This window comes from Phymastichus coffea, unplaced genomic scaffold (genome assembly GCF_024137745.1).
Source record: "Phymastichus coffea isolate CEN01 unplaced genomic scaffold, Cenicafe_Pcof_1.1 PCOF00036, whole genome shotgun sequence".
Lineage (NCBI taxonomy): Eukaryota > Metazoa > Arthropoda > Insecta > Hymenoptera > Eulophidae > Phymastichus > Phymastichus coffea.
The window spans coordinates 2618169-2635361 of NW_026706847.1; the positions used below are offsets into that span (position 1 = coordinate 2618169).

At 46.0% G+C, this 17193-nt stretch overlaps 1 protein-coding gene across 3 annotated transcripts in view; it reads right to left on the minus strand.

The window, feature by feature from the left end:
• The window catches only part of LOC131663448 (protein suppressor 2 of zeste-like), a 204591-nt gene that overhangs the window by 7005 nt on the left and 180393 nt on the right, over nt 1-17193 (minus strand). Inside the window, exons 1-2 of one of the 3 annotated variants that reach the window (XM_058933871.1) lie at nt 3836-3892; nt 3177-3586 (exon numbers count right to left, since the gene is read on the minus strand). The gene's annotated coding sequence lies outside the window, so the exon portion shown is untranslated. Of the gene's footprint in view, nt 1-1067; nt 1149-3176; nt 3587-3835; nt 3893-17193 lie in introns of those variants that run through there. The other 2 variants (XM_058933870.1, XM_058933872.1) reach the window with 2 other exon arrangements.

Below are 17193 nucleotides of genomic sequence, written 5' to 3' on the forward strand. Positions count from 1 at the left end.
GCAGCTCCGCATTGACACTCTCATCGCTTGGCAGTGAGGAGGCGCGCTGCTTCGTCGCTAACGACGTTGCCTCTGCGCGTGTCGCACGCGGGAAAAGAAACGAGCAATCAATTGTTCCCTCGTGCGCCAGTCGTCGTGGAGCTTTTCTTGCGACGCTTGCCGTAAAAGTAAGGAGGAACGAAAGGAAAAACGATCTATCTAATGCCGGTATACGCTCGAGTCGAAGGCGATCAGCATACGTAAGAACTTAGCCGGCAATCTGGTTATTTTTTGCAATTAGTTGTCATCGACTGAATCGCGCGTGTTTGCGTGTGCCAAGCCCAATGAATAATGGAATCCATCAGCAATTGGCGACACCTGTCATTACGTTTTTCCCGTGCGGAGTATAATCGATTCAAGCGGCTCGCCAGCAGCGACAGCTTATCCTCCCGACGCCTCGAGCTACGTGGCCGAGTGCGTCGTCGTGATTATTTTTCTTCGTCTCGCTCGCGAGCAATCGGAATTACAATACGCGCGCGCGCACCGCAGGATTATCGCGCGAGCTGATTTTGTAGGCGGGCAATGTCGGCTGCGCGGCTGAGGCTTTCGCGCGACGCGCAGTGTCGTCAAAAAAAAAAAATTAATAAATAATAACAATAAATGATAAATAAAGTCCCGCGCTAAAAAGAAATGGAGCAATTGGACGTTCTCACGCGGCTGGAATCGATCACATTTGAATGCGCGGGCCGCTCCATACGTATGCAGTCGAGGGAGATTCCTCGCGTTTTATCACCCGCGCAATTGCCGTGCAGTCGGGTCGCGTGAGAAAGAATGTTTCGCCGCGCAGCTTCGCGCTTTCGATGCTTGCTTATGCATGCAGCGGCAAAGGAAACGGGACCAGGAAGCTGCGCGAGCCGCCGAGTTCGAGCGACAGGTGCGACTGTTGTTCGCGGACGCGCTCGCCCCGAACGAGTGAGCAAGGCGAATTCCCTAATTAAACGGCTTTCAACAATTGCGACATTGTTAGAGCTGCAGCAATATAAGTTTACTATAGCCATCGGGCAATTATAGTTAGCCGGGATACATACCTTGGGCACAAGCTTGCCGTCATTATCCAATAAACTCACTGCTTTAATTGACGCGCGCACTCGCTTGACTCTTCGGATGGCTTTTTTCTTTCTCTCTCTCTCTCTCTCTCTCTCTCTCCGTTCTGGTCACGCGCGCGCAACTCGAGTCGAACGCATCAAAATCAAAATGCCTCTTCCGACTGCGCTCGCTGTGCGTTTACGCCTGTGCGTCGCTCAATTTTTCATTTTCTCGGCGAGCTATTATTATAGATTCATTGGGAATGCGACATGACTGCGCAAGCGACACTCGCGTGCAGTTATACTATACACTACATATATTTTTTTTTCAATCGCTCGCTGCGCGCTCGCGTGTCGTTCGATTTCACTCGTTTAATAATTCAACGCTGTATACACATCGAAGCGTTCGACTCTGCAGATCATGTTTATGCTCGTCCGATGTCTAATGGCGGCAGAAAAGGAGACAAAGTATTTATTAAAGTAAAGGACGTTCGAGATTTGTAGGCGCACAACAATGACGGCAATCACGTTTACTGCGCAGCAATTAGTTCGCTCGTGCGCGCGCCGATAAAGCTTCGTTCTTTTCTGCTCGCCGCGCGCGGAACTTTCCGTGGCGTCTCAACTGCGTTAACCGCGGCGGAAGGCGAACGGCGAAGACAGCGGGGTCGGTCGCCCCGCGGTCGCGGTTCCGCGCGTCCATCGCTGCGCGCCTGTCGCGACCCTCGGGCCGTTCTTGGCATTATCGGTGTCGCGCTCCTCGGCAACTCGATCGCGAACACGATATTCTCCTCGCTCGCGTGGACGGGGGTAAAAAGGAGAACGTCGCCTTAATCTGCGCGCCCCGTGGCGGCAACGGGCCGACCGGGCAAACCGGTTCCCTCTCGATGCACACGCACACGCACAAGCTCCGCGGACGCGCCGCACACACGCTTCATTTCGCGCGCGCGGGCTTTTCTGAATGCGCGGAGTGTGCGCATACAACAACCTTCGTTTCTCGCTTTTCTTTTCGTTATCCGTCAGTGGGTTGAAAGAGAAGCACTGCGGGTTTTGTTTCTCTCTCATTCTCTCTCGTCATTCGATCGTTGCACAAGCTGTTGTTGTCATGGCACCGACAATTTTTTTTTCTTTTGACATCTCGTCGATGACTTTTCGCCGAGGCACTTTCTTGGGTTGCGGCCAGTTTTTCATGCCGTATAGCACTTCCGAACGACCTCGTTGTCGTCTTCGTCGCGCTTGTCATAATGTCCACTGCTTCTTGCTGATGATTTTATTTTAGACGTGACGTCGTCTTCGCTGTCGTCGCGTTTCGTTGGACTCCGAAAAAAACTGGTCGTGGCGCGAACAAAGGCTCGCCGTGGACCGACGTTGCCGCCTTCTTCTTGTCGACGACGATGATGTCGCACAGAGTTTCACACGCGATTATTCACTTGCACATTGATGCATCACTCGACAGTTTTGTTCAGTTCTTGTCCTACACAACAGTCCCGTGGCTATCTGTCTCTGGTCAACTTCACTCGCGCATTTGTCCTTTGGAACAACGATGAGCGCCAGCTTTATGGCAAATTGGTGAGTAACAATCATAGAGCGTTGAGCAAGCATTAGTAGACTGATGTTGTTGCAGGTGAGCTAAGAGATGCGGTGGGTATACGAGTTTGGCCGTGATGGATTAGTTAAAAGTGCGTTGTCAAAGCCGACAAATGTCGCGAACGCGGGCGGTCGACAAATGGAAAAATGAAGGGTTGACACACGCGAGACGAAAATACAAGCGAGCGCGCGCGTCGAGAGCGAGCGGACAAGTTGACGGCTTGTCAGAGTGGCGAAAGAGTAAAGGCGTATTTTTGGAGTCGTCGCGAGCTTTTTGACACGCACGCTGCGCGCTGCAAGTAGAGCGACACGCGAAACGAGAAAAAGAAGGAGCGCCGTCGGATCGATGCTTGGCGCGCGACAATGTTTGTCTTGCAAATGCGCGTGCAGCTTTCACTCGGCAAGGAGTGGAACGAAAGGGCAGAGAGTAGAGAGAAAGAGAGAGAGAGAGAGAGAGAGAGAGAGAGAGAGAGAGAGAGAGAGAGACGAGGGTAAGCGGAGGTCGACGGGATATCAAAGTAAACTGACCTGCAGAATGTAGCCCCGAGCGAAGTCGTCGTTGGTCCAGCCGAAAGCGGCGAGCAGCTTGGCGAGCTGATCGTGCGGCAGCTGAGTGAGCAACTGATCGAGAAGTATCTTGAGCCTAATGGGTAGCGCGCGCGAGCCGTAGAGCACGAGAGAGGCGACGTCGAACGCGACCGTCGGCTCGAGAGTCTCTGAAGCCGGTGGCCTCTCCTCCTTCTGCCGAGACTGCTGCTGCTGCTGCTGCTGCTGCTGGCGCTGCCGCTGCCGCTGCTGCTGCTGCTGCTGCTGCGACTCCCCACCACCTCGGTCGCTGCTTCCAGTCGTCTCGCCCCCGCCGCAGCCACCGCCAGCGCTGCGATGCTCCCTACCCAAGGCGACATCCCCACCGCAGTTGCGCGACAGTCGCGCGAGAGCTGCAACACACCAACACACGCGCGCGTCTAAGTATACAGCTGCCTGCTGCTGGCCTCGCGCGCAGAGTGGGGAGGCCGTCGGCGAGAACTCCGCTGGCACTGGGAACGTGGCGCCCTCTCAGTGCCAGCCTCCCCCGCGATTCGCCGCCGCGCCGCTCTGCGCGACATCCCTCGTTTGACGCCCCACTCCGCCGCTTCTGCCGCACGCACACGCACACGCACACGCGCGCGCACGCTCGAGAATTATACTTCTCTTCTCTTTTCTCTCCCTGCTATTCTTTTTTATTTTTTTTTCTTTTTTTTCGCGATGCCACTACTGCTGCTCTGCCGCCACTACTGCTAGTTGGTTGGGCGGGCGTGTTGTTTATCCGGCGTATTGCAAGCGCGCGACGGAGGGGAGCGGTGCGTGAGTGCGACCGTGAGCTTTCTCACGGTGGCCCGACGACAGCCTGGCTCGCGGAGCAGTCAGTTGTCGGCCCGAGCGTCAGTCGATTATTTTTAGACCGAGCTTCCCTCGAAAGCTCAAAATGGCGTTCTTGCCAAATTTATACGTTGACGTCGGCCGCAATTGACTGTAATCGATTAATGGGCCGTGCGATGCCTAACACCTGACTCGCTTCATAACGTTTGCGCCCGGGAACGGCCGCTTTCGAACTCTAATTTAATGCCTTGTATTTTCAGCGCAGCCCGCGCGAGAGATTCATTGTTCGGGATAAATATTTTCACGAACAACAGCCGGTTTTTCGAGAATCCATCACGTGCACCCTGCACGTCGTAATTCAACGACGCTAGTTCTCACCTTACCGCAAGCGCAAATCCAAGTGGAACGAGACATCGCGGTCAGGCGGAGGCAATGAATTTCCGAGTTGAAGCGAGCGGTGCGCGGACGAGTCGAGATGAAGCAACAATTGGGGGAAGGAAATCCAGCGAGGACAGCGATAGCGATTAGGCGCACAAGTTGCTCAGCGAGATATGGGTTTTTAATTAGTTGCCGATGCGTACGCATCAGGCACGCTTTGATCCCCGTATCTCGTAAGCGTGGAGGTAAATGTTGGCGAGGTTCAGCGATTGAGCCATAGCTTACATTCCAAGGCCTCCCTCTCTCGGTCTTTTGCTCTTTTTACTTGCATTTAATAAGAAACCTAAGTACGTTTCAATTAGTTGTTCGTTGGTTCGCACTCAACCTTCCGTACGTCGGCTTAATGATTACGAACAGCCGAGGTTTCTGCTTGGGGCCCGATCGAAGCGGAAAAGAAGGTCGCATTCCCAAGGAAAATAGAAGGTTTGCACTTGGCGTCGCGCCCTTCGGACAAACGTGTAACGAGCGAGCATCGGGATGTAGCGCGCGGAGAGGATTAGGATTCGCTTATACACGTCCGACTGTATGTATCGCTGATAAGATTGGCGGCGTCGGCGGCACCTGCGCTTTCCCCGGCACCGTCACGCTTTTCGCGCGTTACGCTCACGAAAGTCGACTCGTTCCGTGCGGGGCTTCACACTGCCGCCGCGGCGATGCACCTCCGTAAGCCTCCTCGCGATCCTTATCCGCGCGATGGCGATGCAAGCGTACGCGCGGCCTGCCGGCGCTGCGGCACGAAAAATCGAATGCACGCGCGCGCGCGCAGAGGGATTTTATCGGAGCGTAAGCGCGCTTCTAATGAGAAACTTTTTCGGGTAATTGCCGACTAGTCTGCTGCCGCGGAAAGAAAAGCGAGCGAACGAGCGACGAGTCGTGAACGCGTGCGTGCACGCTGCTCGCTGGCTGTTCGTTCGATCGCGATTTTAATTGACACACGCGCTGCCCCGATATCCTTCTTTGCACAGCGTGTCTGCGCGATTTATTGCCGATGTCTAATTTCGCAAGTGTTAAGGCTTCATTTATGCCGGCCGAGAGCGGTCGCGTATCGCATAATTGCAGACAATTTACACCGCGTTTCCGGCGCGCCGTTAAAAACAAAGTGTGGCAATAACACTGCGAGCCGTATCGTTAGTTATTTTTGCAAAGCAGCGGCTGCGCGCACCGAATGTTTCATGCGATTTCTATAATTCAAGCTGGCGAAAATGATACGCTCCGCGAAGTCCGCCTCGTAATTCGCGGTCTCGTTGTGCCGGCAAAAGTCGAGCATCGTCGATATGTATCCGCGAGCGCGCGGACCGCGAGCATTAATGGGACAATAACGTTGATGTATAGATGGTTTAATAGCGCTTGGTGGCTTTATCGCTCGGCGGCGGCGACGGGCCCGGCCCCTTTTTAATCTCGTTTCCCCCAAATAAAAAGGATCCGATCGGCGCGCAATCAAAGACGTGACCGGCGCGTCTGGGATGAATGAGCGCGCTCGCTCCTCTTGGATTTCTTCGACTGTAATCGAACGAGAAGCTAATTATAACGCTCGCGGAGGCTGCGCCGCGATGCCTCTCGCGCTGCCCTCCTTTTTCTCCCTTTCGTTGCTGCATGCGAGAGGGGGCGGCGCAACCGCTGATGGCTTTTTCTTGCCTTGTTGTCGCCGCCGCCGCCGCCGCAGCGTGGGGGCTCTGCGCTCGCTGCACTACCGCCAGGCCAGGAACAACGCACGTACGCGTACGCGTTCGCTCGATAACCGGACTCCAGTCATCTTCGAACGATCGCGCGGGCGCCACTTGTCGTTAATGCCCTCGCTTGCGTTCCTCTTTTCTGTTTCCTCTTATTCGCCTCTATCAAAGCCCCTCCGATGACAATCTCGCGCACGAGGCGGGAAAACCTGTTCTTCTCTGTAGACAGCTGCGCGTGCGGGGTATATAGAGGAGAACCAGATACATGGCCTGTTTACGATCGTAAATTTTGAATTTCTTAGCCCGCGCTCTCTCTCTCTCTCTCTCTCTCTCTCTCTCTCTCTCTCTCTCTCTCTCTCTCTCTCTCTCTCAATAGTCTCGGCGGCAAATTATATAGACTTTAACGCGATGATGGTTTAATTAAATGATTCCGAAATAGACGCTGATTCTAATTCATTTCAATTTACTCGTTGGTCCTAACGCGCTAAGGTGTCGACAATTTTCATCAAGACAAGTGGCTATTTAATTTCCAGTTCTTTCGATATTTTAATTAAAGCACCGAAACAATTTTAATCCTCCCATCGAAATATCAACAGTACTGTACAGGGACTTGCGCGTAATCCTCGGATATAACAAAAAAATGGCAGCTTTGACAACGAAAAAAAAAAAATAAATAAATAAATAATAAAAACGAAGCGAAAAAAAAATAGTACCGTCGTCCGATAACAGCGCATACGCGGTGTGCATCGCGAACGGGGCTCTCGAAAAATTAAAACCCAGTCGGAAGGGATGAATGAAGCAAAATCGCATTTCCTGGACGCGCGTTCGTAATAAACAAACGGGATTAAACATCGCACCCCTCACCCCATCTCTTTCCCTCTCTCTCTCTCTCTCTCGCTCTCTCGTTCGCATTTTATTTATTTTTTTCTGCGGCCATTATTTTTCGCGCCGCGCGTTGCATTCCACCAATATCGGGTTACCTGCGCGGATTTTTGCCTCTGTCCGTCTATGTGCAGCATCACGCCGCGGCGTATCGGATTTTTGGGAACGTCGCGCGCGCTATGTCAATATTTGGCTGCGTGCTGTTTCGCCTATATTCCGCGCGCGGTGGATATTTTTTTACGTCGTCCAAACTTCTCTGCGCGCGATGAAGGTTTATTATATTGCAGGTTCCGTGTTCGTGGAAAAATATTTTTTTCGCCACCGAAACCCGGATGAGTTTTTAGACTATTATAGGAAATATTTGCCCATGTACATGGGTGACTTAGGCCGATCGAGTCTGTCGATGGAAGCGCTTGGACAAACTTTTTTTGTTATATTCTCGGGCATAAATAGTCGCCGATTGCGTTTTAAATGAGATTGAAATCTGATCGGCACGCTCTATAGAGTCTGACAATGGGACGCAGACTTAAATCGCGGTAGATCAGATATAGAAAAGCAAGAGTGTATAAGAGTGAAAAGACTCTCCCTTAAATGATCATTAGTTAAAAAACGCATTGTTATGGTGCGTCATTCACGCCTAAATCCAAATTCGTCTCATATAGAAGTGGTACAAAAGAAAAGTGCCGCGGCGTGCCGTTGTGCACACACGCGCAGACACAAGAACGCGTGCGCTGGCACAAAGAGCCGCGTCCATCGGTAACAAATGATACCTCGGCGATAATTAGCGGCTCTTTTTTATGCGCGCGTACGCGTAACGGGACGCAAGCGTCGGAGAGCCAAGTGTCAATGCGGCAGGTGCGCGCGTCCGAGAGAGCTGCCGTGCTGCAAGTTATACGCGGCCATTGTTCCCAAAAGTGCAAGATAACCTTAGGAAATTGCGTGCGAAATGCCTGGCGCGCCGTGACCGGGTTGACAGCTCGCCCCGCTCACTCCGGAGCCTCCGAGAGCAGCACAATGGGAGGAAGTCCCTTCGAGATGCTACGACGATGCTCGCCCATCGCGACTCTCTCGTACTAACCTTTCCATAGACAATATGGCGCGGACGAGCAACCACTCGGTTGAAGCGCGATCTGCTAACTAGTCGCTTTCTTGACAGCCCTTTCGGCTGCAGTGCTATCGCTTAGGGATAGAATCCATTGCTATTAGTGCCTTAGTAAGACAAGACACGAGCTGCGTGTGAAAAAGCGATTCTATTAAAAATAATTGATTATTGGTAGGCCGGCAACGAAGCACAAGCTGGCGAACGCACCGGCGTAGCTTGCATCGTAACAGCTCGGACGGATTGGGCTTGAGAATAGGTTTGAACTGGCGGCACTCGTGCAATGCGAAGGAGCGCGACAGTGGACAATTGTGAAGGTGGACGGACGGCTGAGAGAGCTGAGCGCGCATAAATCATAGCACCGGCGAAAATGTCGTGACAGTGTCGCCTTTGTGTCGTGGATGGGACGGGGAAGGCGCCAGGGACAAAAATGGAAGCCTCAAATCCCGAAGGCTGCTGGTGAATCGTCGAATGATATGATACTTCTGGGAAAGGCCGCTCGTCCCAGGAGCGCCCTACACTTTCCCTTTTTTCTCCCGTCTCGCAGCAGCAAGTGTACAAGTATATAAGTGCAAGTCAGGTCATCGGCTCCACGCGGCGTTAGCCGAAAATCGCTTAAACTTACACCCGAACTGGCGGTCCGTCGTCCGAATCCATTATTCGTCGTCGAATGGTATCGCCGGCGGAGCGGAGCCTGCGGGGGGAACGGGGCGAGTGTCACCCGCGCGGAGGCCCTCTCGGTGCTCAATGGGATGCTGTTGCTCCTTGTGCGCGCGCGCCCGCGCCACGACCCGTCCCCTCCCCAAATGCAAATTTTTCTCTCGTTCTTTCGCCTCGACGACGACCGAGAGCCTCGGACTCGGAGCGTGCGCGCGCGCTCGCCCCCGCGGCCACTTTTGGATTTCCCTTTCGTTCCTCTTTTGTTCTGCGACACCGATCTCTCCTTCTTTGCACGGAATGCCCATTCTTTCCAACACACCGCTGTTTACCACTGTGTCTCCTTGACATTTTATATTTTCGGCTTTCAAGCTTTCTCGAGCAGATTTTTAACGAGCTTTACTTCAATTTCGGTCGCTGCCTCGTTTTTCAGAGCTTACTTCTCTCGCTCTTTCAACTATCATGCAGTTATATTGGCACTTCGATTTTCAATTTAGTTGCTATACCTAACTCTATCGAACTTCAATTATTTCATTAACCAAATAATCTGTAATGGCTTATCTCGAGTTACAATTTTTTGCTACGTTATAAACGTATAAATAAATACAAGCCTGAAAGTACTGAACCGACATTTCTCTTGGAATCAATTTATAATTTTGTCAATTTAGAACACTACGTTATAGTGACAACATTAATTACAATCACAACATTGAAAATCATTTGTTGAGCAGTTGTTTTCTCTATAATTTATCCCAATAAATGATCTCATATTATTTTTTGAACCTCTTCTAAATAGAATTGACATTCAAATTGACATAAAATTGAAATAAATTTCATGACGTTACTGAATTGTGATGTAGCATATCTTTAATTTAAATAGCATCGAATCCTTTGAAATTCCGTTAATTTATGTAATAATTATTGGAGATTGCTGATACTCACAAAACAAATCAAAATTCATAAATACTTAATTTCTTGCTCGATTATAATAGTTTATTGCCTTGAAACGTAGAACTAAAATGCTAAATATCTTCCTATCGCCTTTTTTTCTTTATTCACGAAGAAAAGCAGAAAATAACGAGAAAAAGAATTTTAACCGAGCCCGCAAAATAAATCAACTGTGGAAAGAGTAGTATGAAAACTATATGTGATAAGTAAAGTAACCGTTAATGTAGTCGCCGTTTAACTCTTCCACGTTAATTTCTTTGCGCACATGCCATTTTCACGCTCTTTGTGCGAGTCGACACATCCGCACTGACTAACTTTGTTTGCTTTCAATTTGGAACAATTGTTGACGAAAAATGAATATGAAGATGGAACAATGAAAGGAGTTAGCGATTATATTTGATTGTAATATTTGATCTGTACTTGAAGGAATTTCTTATGCTTGAATTTTTACTGAATTCTTACTGAAAGTATAAGATTTTTATATGTTTCAAGAAAATTGTAATAATCAATAAACAAAAAAAAAAACTTGAAACAACATGAAGCCTACGGAGACGATCGACTTTGCAATTGGTTCCTCATCTGCAAACCAAGGACACTCAGTCAAGTCAATCGGTGTCTAATCCACAAGCACACAGAGAGTGAGTGAGAACCTCCGAAAATGGTAATAAGCGATGCTAGGGAGCAAAGGAGAGGCTAAAGCACAGGCAGTAGTCGTAAGTAGCACCATGTCAAATATATATATCTGCTGGTTTGCATAGCACTGTAAACAGGGCTCTCCAAACTCAAAGACAGAGAGAGAGAGAGAGAGAGAGAGAGAGAGAGAGAGAGAGAGAGAGAAGAACGGGGCGAGAGTAAATGGTATGTAAACCGTGTCCCCCTTTGTCCCCCCTGCCCCTCACTCTCCGCAAACTCCATTAAAACATTATGCACGTGCCGATGCGCTCGGAAAATCAGATAGCGCCGGGCTCTCTCTCCGCGTGTATAACGTATTGATATTACCCACGACCCTCTATACTTCTCGTGTTTTCGTCGTTATATACTTCTTTATTTTGCGAAATGATTTTTTGGCACGCGAACTTTATACATATGTGTTATACGCACGTGCGCTTTATAATTACGAAACGTTCTCCTGGAGAATTGCGCGAGTTTTTACATCATTTAATGGCAGCTTAATGAGCGGCATAAGTTTGACAGAAATTTGCATTTTCAATGGATTATTTCACGTTTTATATGCGTGGAATCGGAACGCACCGATGATACACACACGTACAACGCCGTTGTAGCGGTATGTTGCATGATCAAAATTCATCATAATTTATCCAAATTTCAATGCGCAATTCCGTGTATTTTTATGGCAGCATTTGTACGCGGTTAGTGACATTTCCGCGATTTAATAAAAAATTAATGACAGCCGAGGTTATTTCACATTGTTGAATCCGTGTTATTGATTGTTTATCTCGTGCTCTCTGGCATATGCACTAAAATGTTTATATTAGAGAATCTGTTATTTTTTCGAAACGTCAATGTGTCCTAAGGTAGCCAATTCAATATTTTTATAACAATATGATTCAGTAGTACATTTAATAAAAGCTTAATTTAGTTGCACGACGATGTTTCGTAATAAATGTTAAAATGATGTTTCATAGTACTCGGTGCTGAGGTAATTTTTCTCGTGCTCTTTTTCAAGTGCATAAGCAGCAATTTGTCCTCTATATACAAATGAAATTCCACAAAACGGACCAGTCGACAATGGTTACGGTAAGCTCAGTAAGAAGAAGACAAAGAAATCACAAGTGAAAAATCGATAACGAAACCTAAACATTCATCGATCACCCAAGAACAATGGTAATTATTTCACGACTGCACGACTCTCTCTCTCTCTCTCTCACTCTCTGACCACGATCTCTTCGCCACCTCCAAGCTGACATATCTACTGCCGGAGCTTCGAAATCTGTTGCGTCATCTCGAAAAATTACGAAAAAGGAAAATCTGGACGAGGCGAGCGCGGCATTTTACACAGAGAAAAAAACGCAGAAGAGAGGAACTGCCGAAGAAGGAAAGAAAAAAATGAAAGAAGACAGTCCGAGGGGATGCACACGCGCGATCGGATTTCGAAAAGTTCGAGGTAGAGAGAGAGAGAGAGAGGAGGAGGGGAAATCATATGGAACGATTAGGCGCAGTTTTTAAGACGTAATATCGTCTACGTCACGGGGCCATTTGTCTTGCGCGCTGCGGGGTCCGCGAAATCATTGTTCGGCCTGAGATGAGATGCGGAGGTCCCAGCCGCCGCCGCCGCCGCCGCCGCCGCCGTCGACCCACGTGTTATATTTTTCCTTTCGATCTGTCCTCCGACCCAATTTCACGTCGGCGCTGCGATGGGAGGGAAAGGGAGAAAGAAAGATTCAGTCGACGATTGATGATATAGAGGTTGCTGTTCGCACCAAACGCCGGCTTCGACGGTTTATATTGTGGAGCCTACTGACCAAGGTGTGAACATCCTTTCGTCACGTTTTTAATTTTGGTTTCTATTATCTTTCTTTTTGTATCGAATGCTTATAGATTTTTTATAATGTTACTTACTGCTTACTTTGAAATGTTTTTAAATGGAGGGACATTCGTAAAAAAAAAATGTCGTCAGCTGTGAATGTTGTTTTCGTAGTAAAAAACTACGTGGATATTTCCTGCGCATGGAAATTACGCGTAAGTTGCAAGATTTATGGAATATTTTCGAAGGCACGCACAAGTCGTTTAATCATCGGTTATTGTAAAAGATTAAGATCGATAACTTGTCGGTCGTCGCCATCAATTTACAGGGAACATTTTGCTTTTATCGTCGCGCGCACCAGCGGAAGAAATAAAAAGGACAAACATCGCGTGGAATCGACGCGCCACAAGAGGATACATGCAATGTTCCTCGCCTTGGGCGCCTTCAAGCGACATATTCCTCGGCATCCCCCTTTCCCTATATTCGACAATATAAAGTTGAACGCGACACGGCTTGCGCGAGAGCACACAAGCGTCGCGTCGTAAAAGATGAAAAAGGTATATATCCAACCGGTTCTCCGATAAATCATGATTTATACTTCACAAGTCACCGAAAGGCTTGACCTTCATTTCCATTCGATATCGAAGCTTGATGTTCGTATTATATATAAGGAAAAAAAAGAAGATATGCCCGCAGCGGGCAACACGTGCGCGTGACTGACACTGTCACCTGCGTGAGCGAGAGCTACCTCTGACACATGTCTTTTTGGAATTTCATTGCGGACATCTCACGACGTATTATATTATATAGTCGTGTGATTCGAGTCCCTGCGATGATTTTGCCGCCGTGGCCCAGATAAACATCGAATTCGTGCAGGTCCAAATAGAATTCATAAAAAAACTATCATTTTTCCTTTTTCCACTTCCTTCAACTTTCAAGGTTTTTTTACTAAAGCGTCAGCTGCATACATCGTTTATCGATATCTTTAATCTTATCTATTTAAATATATATGTCGACAAATTTCATTATAGAATTAGTCGTATTATAATGTTTGTGGAAAGAAGTACTTGAAAAATAAAATGATTTCATTACATAAGCTATGTCAATCATCACGAATAAAGTTCATCATGTGTTCATGTGTGTAAGTTTGTCCAATTGTTGTATTCATTGCAATGACTACATGTTATCCTAATTTATAACGCTACATTAATAAACGAAATTACTTCTTGGGGTAAAGTAAAGTAAGTTACGTTTAGTTTGACTATCCTCGTTAGATGGTTTTCATCTCTAGTTCAGTCAAACTAGAGTTAACAACGTATCATATAGATATAACTCTGCTCGTTATATATTATTTCTTAATCCCTTAATTTTCAGTGAAATAAATGTATAATGAACAATGCTGTTGAAATTAATAAAAGTATTTCTTATTATTCAATACAGCTACTTTTTTTGAGTTGTAAATTAACTGCTGAATTAAAATTTCTAGGTTAATAACGTGCTTCTATGAAATAAAAAAAAAATTATTTATCAATTTTCAAAAACTCAGTCGCACCGCATCACTTAATCAATTTTCCACACAGCTCAAACCAAAACTTTGAATTTTCGATTTGCGTCACTTAATTTCGAAACGCATATACAAGAGACACCTATATTTATACGTCCGCTTTGTTAGTTGTCCGAAACAACGTCGGTTGACACATGCGACATGTACAAGTGAAAAAAAAAGTTAGAGAAGTATATGACGGGCCGTCAATTTCACAGCGCTTAATTCACATTGCTACATAAGAAACGTACGCACTCGAAAACTATATAATACGCGTCGTGTTCCTCGGCACGCCGTTGAGAGAGAAAACGATAACCATCGATTTAGGGTCCGATTGTCGCACAGAGAGAGAAAAAGAGAGAGAAAGAGCAAGAGAACAGCCGCGCAACACATGACACGAGTGTCCCGCGGCCACACAACTCATATATATTCATATTCACATATAACATGGCTCGCTTTGATCTGACCGCTCTGGTCGCGCGTCGTCGTCGTCATGAGAGAGAGAGAGAGAGAGAGAGAGAGAGGTAAGATGCCTCCTCACTACGGGGGACACACGCAGGTCTCGAAATAATGGGCTTAACTCCCTTCCACACGCGTGCGCATACACACGACTGAGAGAGAGAGAGAGAGAGAGAAAGAGAAAAAGAGGAGAACTGTCCACCTAAAATTGCTCGGAAAACCACTTTTCCAGAGATGCTCTTCATTTTTTTTTCGTCTGGTTTTACAAGGAAACAGCAAGGATTAATATGGTAGTATTTAAACGGATTGCTATTGAGGATTGACGCTGAAAATGCGTTACACCGTTGTCCAGGTCAAGTGATTCGTGAACGGGGGACAAGTGTTCGCCTTTGCGCGCGACTGGAGCAATAACAAAAATCAGTATTTTTTCGAACAATGGACGCATTCGACTGACTGCTTAAGTGAGAAAATGTACGTCTCACGTCAGTTTCATTGGCTACTTCGAGATGGAGTTCCAGTGGAATCATTCGTTTCAAGTATTAGAATCAGTTAGAAACGTCTCCATACTTTCTTTTACACCAATACTTCACGGCAGCTTGCCTAAAAGTTGATAGACTAACAACAAAGTTATTACTCCTAATTTACCTTAGCAGACTAGGTGATTAAATAACTTCTATTATCTAAAGGTACCTGGCCTTTTGCTTCGTGCTTTCAACTCAAGAAAATAAATTTATACAATAATATTGATCGATTACCAATGACAAGAGGTGAACCCACCGTCACTTTATAATCTAATAATGTCTGAAGAAGATTAAAATTGGCTTTCGATTCCATAAAGGTTAATAGTCACAAATACATTACTCCGAATATATAATCGAATCATATTTTACATCGTATCGACAGGCAATCTACTTGATGCGAAGGTTCTTCGCGAATAAAAAAAATTTGCAGGAGCTTTGTTCTCACGAAATTGTACTAAAATAGCGTTAGAAAAATCCGCCAGCCCAAAGGATGCGCATATATAATTGTCAGTGAACAGCGATCACCCCTGCACCATGCACTTGGTAATCGCAGACCAGAAGTGACGAGCGAGAAACATGGACGCCGCACTATTAATATCTATTATCGGCGTCTCAAACGGAAGCATGCAAGACAGCCGGACGTACTGTGGTGACGTCACTGGTCAACTATACAAGTATTTCGCATTAGCCGACGTGTGCGCCTTAATTAATTCGGTTAAAAAGACGTTAAAGCGAATTGATCAGTCTATAAATATATCGATTGCCAGACCGTGGGAGTTGTCTGGCTTTTTATAGTGCAACGAGATAAAGTTGTTATTCCGAAACAATTTGGTTCGCGTGTCGAGCTACGATATCGAGTTTGATCTATATACAATTTATACAATGTTGTAGTGCGTATGAAATGGGGTGATGGTACGCCAGCTTGTGATAGCACCGGCGGCATGGGAACTTTGTACAAATCGAATAATGTCATTTGGTTGTTATCTGCTTTATGAGCTATTTTTCTTATTGTACTTATTGAGTTATTGATATCAAAGTAAATTTTGATTATTTTAGATTATTACATGGCCAAATTTGGTTTCATTCCTATTGATTTCACTATCAAGTATCAATGAAGTATAAACTGGAAAACAATAGAGTCAGAAAATATATTTAATTTCATTACAAAATATTCAAAATACAATAGAGTAACAAACATTTGTATTTCTATCCGGAAATATTATAACTAACAATACATACGGTTTATATCCCTCTAGTGACATAAAGTGCGAATATAACAATGCAATAGGAAACGGCGCCACTGTATTTAAACATTCGAGGAGATAAAAGGGGGATTCATTTTCAATAATATTTAACAAAGTGTTTTTTTTATAAGCCTTGACTTGAAGAGTTTTAACAACAGATATTTCTCCGCTTACTTGAATTTCGAAGATTAAGTTACCGGAAAAACATCCGAATTAGCCTTTTTCTTTCTATGTAGCCACACGAAAGAGGTGGCACGGCTAATCTTTTTGACTGAAAAAGTCTGAGGATTAGAATTGTTATCTTTGTAAACAAAACCTTTGACAAATCAATTCTTTTAAATCTCAAATAAAAATAAGATAATTAAATAAGAGTAGAGGCAAGTAAGTCAGATAAGTAATATTAATTTTTTTGAATCGTAAAATTAACTCAATAAATTATAATAAAAATCGGCGTCAATGTATCAAAAATAATTTAGCCAAATGAATGAAACAATTATTTTTTTATACATGCGAATATTCAACCCAATTAGTTATAACCTCATTGATAAATAACAGAATAAGGGAATTAGCCCATCTAAAACGATGATTCGCCGTGCAATAAATATAGCTACCTTCAAAGTGAAGGCGTTTATACAAGCAATGAATAAAGCGTAGCTTGGCAACTAGAAAAATAGACAAATAAAAAAAGAAGACAGAGAGAGAGAGAAGACCCGAAAACAGGGTGAATGTTACTTTGCGGCTTTTGTGAAGGGGCAGGAATAGCCAGTGAAATAATCAACGGCGGCGGTGGTGGTGGCGACGTCGGTATAAAATTCGGAAAACACCAGAGCGCACGAGCTCTTTTGTACGGCTGTCACCGCAAGCCCCAAAGGGACGACGACGTGGAGGCGGCGCTAAGAGCAACCCTCGAGTAGAGCGGCGCCTATGAATGCGACTTGTTTTTCGAATTTTCATAAAAGGGAAAAGTTTTTGCGTTATGGGGGAAACGAGAAGCTCCATGACTTTCGATATCTCTCTCTCTCTTTCTCGCTCTTTCCCATTTACGAACAAGCGGTCATTCTTTCTGATTTAAACTGTCGTTAATCATGTAACTAAAAACGAATTGTCCGTTAATGTTCAGAAATTGATCTGTGCATTCTATGCATATTTTACTGAAAAATAGTAGAATACTGATTCTTCTGGTAGATGCTTTACAGCTTTATAGTATAGCAAAGTCCTTACCTTCCATAATTTAAATTTA